This window comes from Alexandromys fortis, unplaced genomic scaffold (assembly GCF_014885135.2).
Source record: "Alexandromys fortis isolate MF-2015 unplaced genomic scaffold, M_Fortis_MF-2015_v1.1 scaffold_31, whole genome shotgun sequence".
Classification (NCBI taxonomy): Eukaryota; Metazoa; Chordata; class Mammalia; order Rodentia; family Cricetidae; genus Alexandromys; species Alexandromys fortis.
Window position 1 is genome coordinate 12,837,302 of NW_026067974.1, and position 8,440 is coordinate 12,845,741.

The following is an 8,440-nucleotide window of genomic DNA, read 5'->3' on the forward strand; positions in this document are numbered from 1 at the left end:
CCGACTATCCTTAAGAGGAGTAAAATACTGCTTTGTGGACACTCAAGTCCAACCAGAGAATCAGTAACCTGTGGAGCAAGAGATTGTCGTATAGGAAATGTAACTTTAGGCATCACAGAATAAAGCACACCCCAACACTCCAATCTGTTTCCTTAGAAACAAGTGACTTTCTCAATTGAGGTTAAAGAGTGACCCCCAGCTGGACGGTGGTGGCCTAAAATAATCTCAGCACTCTGAGTTCGAGGCCAACCTGATCTACAAAGCAAGTTCCAAGACAGCTAAGGCTACACAGAGAAATCCTGTCTCTAAAACCCAAAAACCAAAAAGACAAAACAAAGAAATAAGAAAACAAGCAAACAAGAAATCTGATCAAGCTTTGAGAAAAAAGAGTGACAGAAGAAAGCCTTCCCAAGCTTTGAGAAAAAAGAGTGACAGAAGAAAGCCTTCCTGGACCTCAAATTATTCCTGTGCCTGTACTTTAAGAATGCCGGCACCCTGAAGAGTTGGCTTTCAGGTTAAGAGCATTGTTGTTCTTGCAGAAGACCAGGTTCAGTTCTCAGCATCCACATGGTGGCTCGTGACCTTCCATAGCTCCAGTTCCAGGGAGTCTGATGCCCTCTCTGGACCTCTGCCGGCACTGGGCAAGCACATGGTGCATACACATGCTTGCAAGGAGATCACTTATACACATAAAATAAATGAATAAATCTTTAAAAATTAAAAGAATCAGTTACATAATATTTGTGTGTGTGTGTGTGTGTGTGTGTGTGTGTGTGTGCAGGCATGCATGTGCAGAGGTCAGAGGACAACTTTGGGGAGTCAGTTCTCTCTATCTTGAATATTTGGGTCAAGCTCAGATCACCAGGCTTGGTGGCAAGCACTTTAGCCTACCACACCATCTCACCAGTGGCCCCTAAGTACATTCTCTAACAGGCAAGGTACAGACTGCGAACAGAACAGAAACAGATACAGTGGAATGAAGCAGTTTTAGCTGTTGTTTTCTTTTGGATTAAAAGCGAGCCCCAGCGTGCCCAGCTGTTTTCATTCCTCAAGACATGGGCTTTGCTAGCTCCAGCTGGCCTCACACTCATGGTGATTCTCCTGCCTCAGCCTCCAGAGTCCAGGATTCTAGACATGCTCCACCATGCCCAGGTGAGGAGACTGTGCTTTCTTTCCTCTCCCAGAGATTAGTTTTCCTCCTAGGAAACCATTGTTAGTATTTTACTGCAGAATTCTCTGTAGCATATTTCTATACATACAAGTCAGGTGTAATCAAATACACCTGTAATTCTAGCTCTTGAGGGGCCGAGGAGAGATGGTTAGGAGTTGGTGGCAAGATCCTATTTTTCCTTTCATTTTTTAAATTTTGTGTGCATTGATGTTTTCCGTGCATGTGTGTCTGTGTGAGGGCATCAGAAGTCCTGGAACTGGAGTTACAGACAGGAGTGAGCCACTATGTGAGTGCTGGGAATTGAACCCAGGTCCTCTAGTAAGAGCAGCCAGTGCTCTTAACCTCTGAGCCATCTATCCAGCCCCCATATTTTTTCTTGAAAATTAAAAAAAAATCTGGGCATGGTGACACACAGTTTTAATGCCAGACACAGAGGCAGGATGATCTCTATAAATATGAGCCCTTCTAGTCTACGTAGGAGAGTTCCAGCCCAGCCAGTACTGCCCTGTTTCAAAAGAAAAAAAGTAACAGAAGAAAGGAAAGACATTTTGTGTACATAGGATCATATTGTATGTACATATATGTTGGGTTTTTTCTTTCTTGAGTTATTAATATTTCCTAAAAATTTTTTTCCACACAGAACTGCCTTATTTTCCAACATATGCATGTACTCTACCTTACTCAGCCAGTTCCTTATCAGTGAACATTTACAGATTATATATTAAAGGAGAGCATCTACAGGATGGTTTGCTTGTATTGCTACTTGCTTGCTAAAGCAATTGTTAAGTCAGTGCGGTTACGGCTTTCCCTCCAGGAAAGTATTTGCAGGCCACTTCTTCCAAAGGAATTTGTGGATGAGTCAAGCTGTGTCCCAGGAGGTAGCCCCAAGAGGGCAGAACTGACTCATCTGATGCCTCCCTCCCTCCCGAAGAATTTTTGCCAAAGGGCCCTGCCCCTGCAAAGCTATGCTGCAAAAATGTACACATCATTTTATTAAACGCCAACTCGCTCTCACAGGGGGTGTGCTGGGTCCTGCTCAATGCTTTACCAACCCCGACACAGACCTGGAGCCCAGCAATCCTTTCCTGAAACGTTCGCCTAGTTTCAGGGGAAACTGGCAGCTTCTTTTCCTTCGTAATTGTGTTCCACCCGCCACTGCCAACTTTCAGATTTATCTTTGAGTTTGCCGCTGCTCGGTCCACTCACTGAAATGAGTGCCATTCCACCGTGTGCTTCAGCTGCTGACGAGTCGACAAAATAAATCGTGAGGTTTAAACAAATGTCGTCTTTGATGCAGGAAAGACACACACACACACACACACACACACACACACACACACACACACACACACGTCAGCAGCTCGACGTCCAGGACTCTATCATACCTCCAACCACGCATCTATTCAACAAAGGGCACGATTTCTCTGTGAGCAAGGTTCTGGGGGAGTGGGAGAGGGCTGCCAGGATAGAGGAGTGTCCGTAACGGAAGGGACCTTTACAACCCTGGAAACAGCATAAGTTATGAATGCGGATGGTAAAATAGCCACCCACTGTCTGTCTCATCGTGGTTCTGTCTTTAGTTTTACTCGTTTGCAGTTAAGAAAATACAACAAAAGGCCAGGCAGTGGTGGCGCACGCCTTTAATCCCAGCACTCGGGAGGCAGAGGCAGGTGGATCTCTGGGAGTTCGAGGCCAGCCTGGTCTACAAAGGGAGTTCCAGGACAGGCTCCAAAGCTACAGAGAAACCCTGTCTTGAAAAACCAAAAGAAAAAAAAGAAAGAAAGAAAGAAAGAAAGAAAGAAAGAAAGAAAGAAAAAAAATGCAACAAAAGATGTATTATCCATTCTGCTCAGCTTTGGATCCCAGCTGGGACAGATCCCAGGGAGACGGTGCATTCTGTGAACAATAAACGCTTGGGATAGATGATGTGTCCCCTACATCAGAGAACCCAAGGCCAGCCCCTCAGCAGCTGGCTCACAGCTGCCACAAGCAGCAGGCACCCCCACGCGAGCTTTAGAAGCACTGTTCTTGTTTCTCTGATGTATATGGAAAGGGATTTAGGCTGTTTATATGGTTCTCCTCTTCAAATATTCCTCTTTTTAAAAAAAATTAATATGCTGGCAGCGAAGTGTAGTGACACGTGCAGGGTACGCATTTGGCAGCCAGAGGCAGGAGAATCAGGAGCTCAAGGTCCTCAGCTCCACAATGAGTCTGAGGCCATTTGGCTCCCTGTCTCAGGCAAACGAACAAACAACAAAATAGGTACCGGGAGGGGATCTACTTTAGTGGAGTCGCATACCTAGAGTAGGTAAGACCCTGCCTTGGGTTCCATCCTCAGAAATGCAATGGATGAATCAATCAGTAACTTCCATTTCAAGACAGGGGTCTCACTATGTAGCCTTAGCATTCTTGGAACTTTCTATATAGACCAGAGTGGCCCTGAACTCACAGAGATCCACCTGCCACTGCCTCCAGAATGCTAGAATTAAAATTGTGTGCCTCCATGTCCTGCCTAATTTTTGTTGTTTTTGCTTTTTTGGGGGGGGAAGGGGCAGGGTCTCACTACATGGCTCTCCTTGGAGACCTCTATATAGTCCAGACTGGTCTTCCCTGCATTTTAAAATAAATTACAGCATTGTTTCCCTGACCGGGAATCAAACCCAGGCCAGGGCAGTGAGAACATGGAATCCTAACCACTAGGCTACCAGGGTATAGTGTATTCTTCCTTTATTGCTGTATCCTTTTTTAAAAGATTTATTTCATTTTTGTTATTCCAAAGATTTTTAAATGTATTTATTTGTATGTGTGTGTTTGTACACTGTGTGTATGCATGTGTGTGTATGGATTCCCTAGGAATCCAGAAAAGGGTAACCGATCCCCTAGAGAATCACACCCTGGTCCTCTGCAAGAGCAACCAGTGTTTTCAACTGAGCCATCTCCAGAATCTTACCGTTTTATATTTAATTATAAGTAAACACTAGTGTCAATGTGTGGGTACGTGTACAGGAGAGCAGGTGCCTGCAGAGGCCAGAAGAGGGCCTGGAGAGACGACTCAGCTGAGAGCACTGGCTGCTCCTGCAGAAGGACTCAGGTTAGGTTCCCAGCACCCACATGGCAGCTAACAACCATCTGTGTAACTCCTGTGCTAGAGGAGCTGGCACCGTCTTCTGGCTTTCTCAGGCTTAGGCATGCATGTAATACATAAACATACATTTAGAGAGAAAAAAACATACACATAGAATAAAAACATCTGTTTTTTTAAAAATTAGAAAAGGGGCTGGAGAGTTAGCTCAGTGGTTAAGAGCATTTTTTTGCTGTTGTGAAGGACCTGGGTTCAATTCCCAGCAACCACATGGAGGTGTGTCACCTTCTTGGGCACCAAGCACGAATCTGATACACAGATATCCATGCAGGCAAAACATTCATACACATAAAATAGTAAAATAAATCTAAAAAAAATTTAGTTAAAAAAATTAGAAAAGGAAGAGCCTGGGGCTTCCTGGAGCTGGAATTACAGGTGGTTGTGAGCCACCCAAGGTGGGTGCTGGGGACTGAATGTGAGTCCTCTGGATTGTGTGAGCCATATCCAGTCCAATCATTTGTTTGCCGTGAGCCAGTTTCAGGGGGAGTGGCGGAGGGCTTCCGGGCCATCTCTCCAGCCCTGTCTCTGCCTTTAACCTCTTCTCTTGGATTCCCACTGCAGGTACAGCAGTGCTGATTGTCAGCTCCCTCGGGAGGGGAGGCACCTTCTGTGCTTTACCTTACACGGGACGGTGACGTCATGAGGCTTTGCTTCGGGGTTCTGCCAGGTATCTAGCCTTAAATACATACTAATGATTGTTATCAATTTCTCCCTCCTTCACAGTGGCCTCTTGCTAGTCCAGTTCGCCTGATCGATCCTATTCCAAAGACAAGTCATAGCTGTCACCTCTCTTGGCATCACAGTCATTTGTCATCACTTCTTTCTGTGTGCAGTTTGCTCTGTCCAATTAGACCAGGACCTCATTGATGCCTCTCTGGTGGGAACGCAGATATATTTAAAAGGAGCTGGGGGCGGGAGCTGGAGAGATGGCTCAGAGGTTAAGAGCATTGCCTGCTCTTCCAAAGGTCCTGAGTTCAATTCCCAGCAACCACATGGTGGCTCACAACCATCTGTAATGGGGTCTGGTGCCCTCTTCTGGCCGTACACACAGACAGAATATTGTATATATATAATAAATAAATAAATATATTTTTAAAAAAAGGAGCTGGGGATGGTGGTACATACCTGCATTGTCAACACTTGGAGCTCAAGGAAGGAGGGTTTCTAAAAATATTTGTGTGTGTGTGTGCGCGCGTGCATGTGTGCAAAGGCCAGAAAAGCGTGTTATATCCCCTGAAGCTGGAGTTATAGGTGATTGTGAGACATCTGACATGGTTGCTTAGAACTAAACTTAGGTCCTCTGTGAAAACAGCGAGCACTCTTAACCGCTGGGCCATCCATCTCTCCAGCCCCAGAAGGAGGACCATGAGTTCAAAGCTAGCTGGACTCCATAGCAACCTAAGAAAGACGGCCTCAAAAACTATGCTCCATCACAACTTACATCTCCAGCTCCAGCAAACAATGTTTTTAAAGTGATTCGGCTTTGGGATTGTAGCTCAGTTGGGAGACTGCTGGCCTAGCATAGACAATACTCAGCGGGACCCCCAGCACCCCAGAAACCAGGTGTGACGGTGCACACCTGTTATCTCAGCACTCCAGATGTGGAGGCCAGGAGGACCAGGCATTCAGCGCTATTCTCTACTACACAGCAAGTTTGAGGTCAGTTTGGGCTACAAGAGAACCAGTCTCAAACAACCTAAAATTAAACTTTGTTATTTCTCAGTTGTATATAGCCGCTCTTGAAAATGTTTCCTGGTTTAATTAAATTTAGTCACTGTGATAAACAAATAAATCAACTACTTATATCATCCCATTATTATGTATCATAAATTTCCTCGATGACAAGGAGGTAGGGAAGGGCCAGCAAGATGGCATAGTGGAAAAAAAGGTGCTTGCCAGGCTGGAGAGATGGCTCAGCGGTTAAGAGCACTGACTGCTATTCCAGAGGACCCGGGTTCAATTCCCAGCACACACATGGCAGCTCACAACTGTCTATAGATCCAGTTCCAGGGGATCTCTGACACCTTCATATAAAACATAAAATAAAGTTAAATAAACTATAAAAAATATTAAAAAAAAGAAAGAAAGAAAGGAAGGAAGAAAGAAAGAAAAGGTGCTTGCCTTGCCACCAAGCTGAAAATCTGAATTCAATCCTAGGTTCCTCAGGGTGGAAGGAGAGCCCTGATTCCCTCAAATTATCCCCTGACCTCCACACATGTGTACTCAACACTTATGCATGTATTGCATCAAACACTGTAAATGTAACAAAAAGAAATGTAAGGAGTTGGGTTTAGAAGATAGCTAGGAAGACCGGAGAGATGACGCAGCCAGTAAAGGCTGGGCTCACGACCAAAAATCTAACAAGAGAGCTAGGAGATGTACAAGCAGGAGGTGGGATCCCAGAGATGGAAAGACAAGGTCTGGGACTTAGGGAGCTTACAGTCAGCTCTGGGAGCTATGCATGTTCCCAGCAAGTACAGTGTAATGGAAAAACCACCATATAAAACAAAACAGAAACATGTGTAAGACTAGGCCTGCCAGGCCCAGGCAGGGTGCAGGGGTGGTGTACTCCTTTAATCCCAGCACTCAGGGAGCGGAAGCGGGCAGATCTCTGTGAGTTTGAGGCCAGCCTGGTCTACAGGACAGCCAGGGCTACACAGAGAAATCCTGTTTTGAAAAACAAGAAGAAACAAAAAGAATATAGGCTTGTAATGTCAGCATGTGGGATGTGCAGGCAAGAGAATCAGGAGTTCAAAGTCATACTCGGTTATATAGACAGTCCTAGGCCACCAAGATGACACTCAAAATAAACAACAGGGCTGGAGAGAGGGTTTGGTAGTTAAGAGCACTGGCTGCTCTTCTAGAGGACCCAGGTTCAATTCCCAGCATCCACATGGTGGCTCACAACTGTCTACAACTCCATAGGAGATCCACCACCCTCTTCTGGCCTTCTCAGGCACCAAGGACACACTGGTGCACGGACACACACACAGGAAAAACACCCATACACGTAATTTTAAAATTAAAATTGCAGCAATAATAACCAAGGATGTTGTAAGGATGAAGTATGTTCATATCCATGAGGGACATGTCAGAACAGTTGGCGTGCATATGTGGCAAGCGACCTGCATGGCCCTTTTCACTTTCAATCACTTGACCTAATCAAGAACTAAGTTCTAGAGAGTTCCTGGCAAGCTTATGCTATCTATGAGCTGAGCCCCCCTTTCTTTTCAACTCTGTTTGGAACCAACACCCAGCGTTCAAAACAAGCTGTTCTCTACAAACACAGAAGCGTTTAGCAGCTGCCGTGTCTTTGGTGGAATTTGGCCCTTTTCCCAGGAAACAGTGTTTCCATTTCACAATGTAACAACAGGAAGAGAGTGAACTCCGCTTGGGATATAGATCCCTGCACTGCCCCTAATTTCCACATCTCCATTGTGCTGGGCTTGGGAGAGTGCAGCTGTGCGTTGGCGGGGTGACTCATATTTCCCTCAAGACACATATTCCTGACTCCCAGGGGCTCTGACAAGCATGGAAGGGCAATTAGCACAGGCTCTGCCCCTGGAGCCCCTCTGTGATTTCCAAGAGACAATGGTTTCCCCTTGGCCTGAAATTGAAAGAGGCCCCTGAGCTATGCAGATAATTCTGCACCAAACATTGTAGCTTGTGAGTGACTATGTGACAACCGGAAAGGTACCCACAGAAGCAGGCTCTGTGCCCTCGGAGTGCCTAGCAGTCTGTTTAAGGAAATAACACACAAAAGCTAAAAAAATGGGTTTTTCTTTGGTTTGCTTTTTCCTTTTTTTTTTCTTCAAAATTTTAATTCTTTATTTCATGTGCTTTGCCTACATGTAGGTTTGTATGAGGGTGAAACCAGAGATATAGACAATTGTGAGCTGCCATGTGGGTGTTGGGAATTGAACCTGGGTCCTTTGGAAGAACAGCCAGTGCTCTCTTAACCTCTGAGCCTCTCTTTACGCTTTGATTTGGTTTTTCTTTTTTTTTAAAGAAAAAATATTTATTTATTATGTATACAATGTTCTGTTTGTGTGTCTGCCTGCCAGCCAGAAGGGAACACCAGACCCCATTACAGATGGTTGTGAGCCACCATGTGGTTACTGGGAATT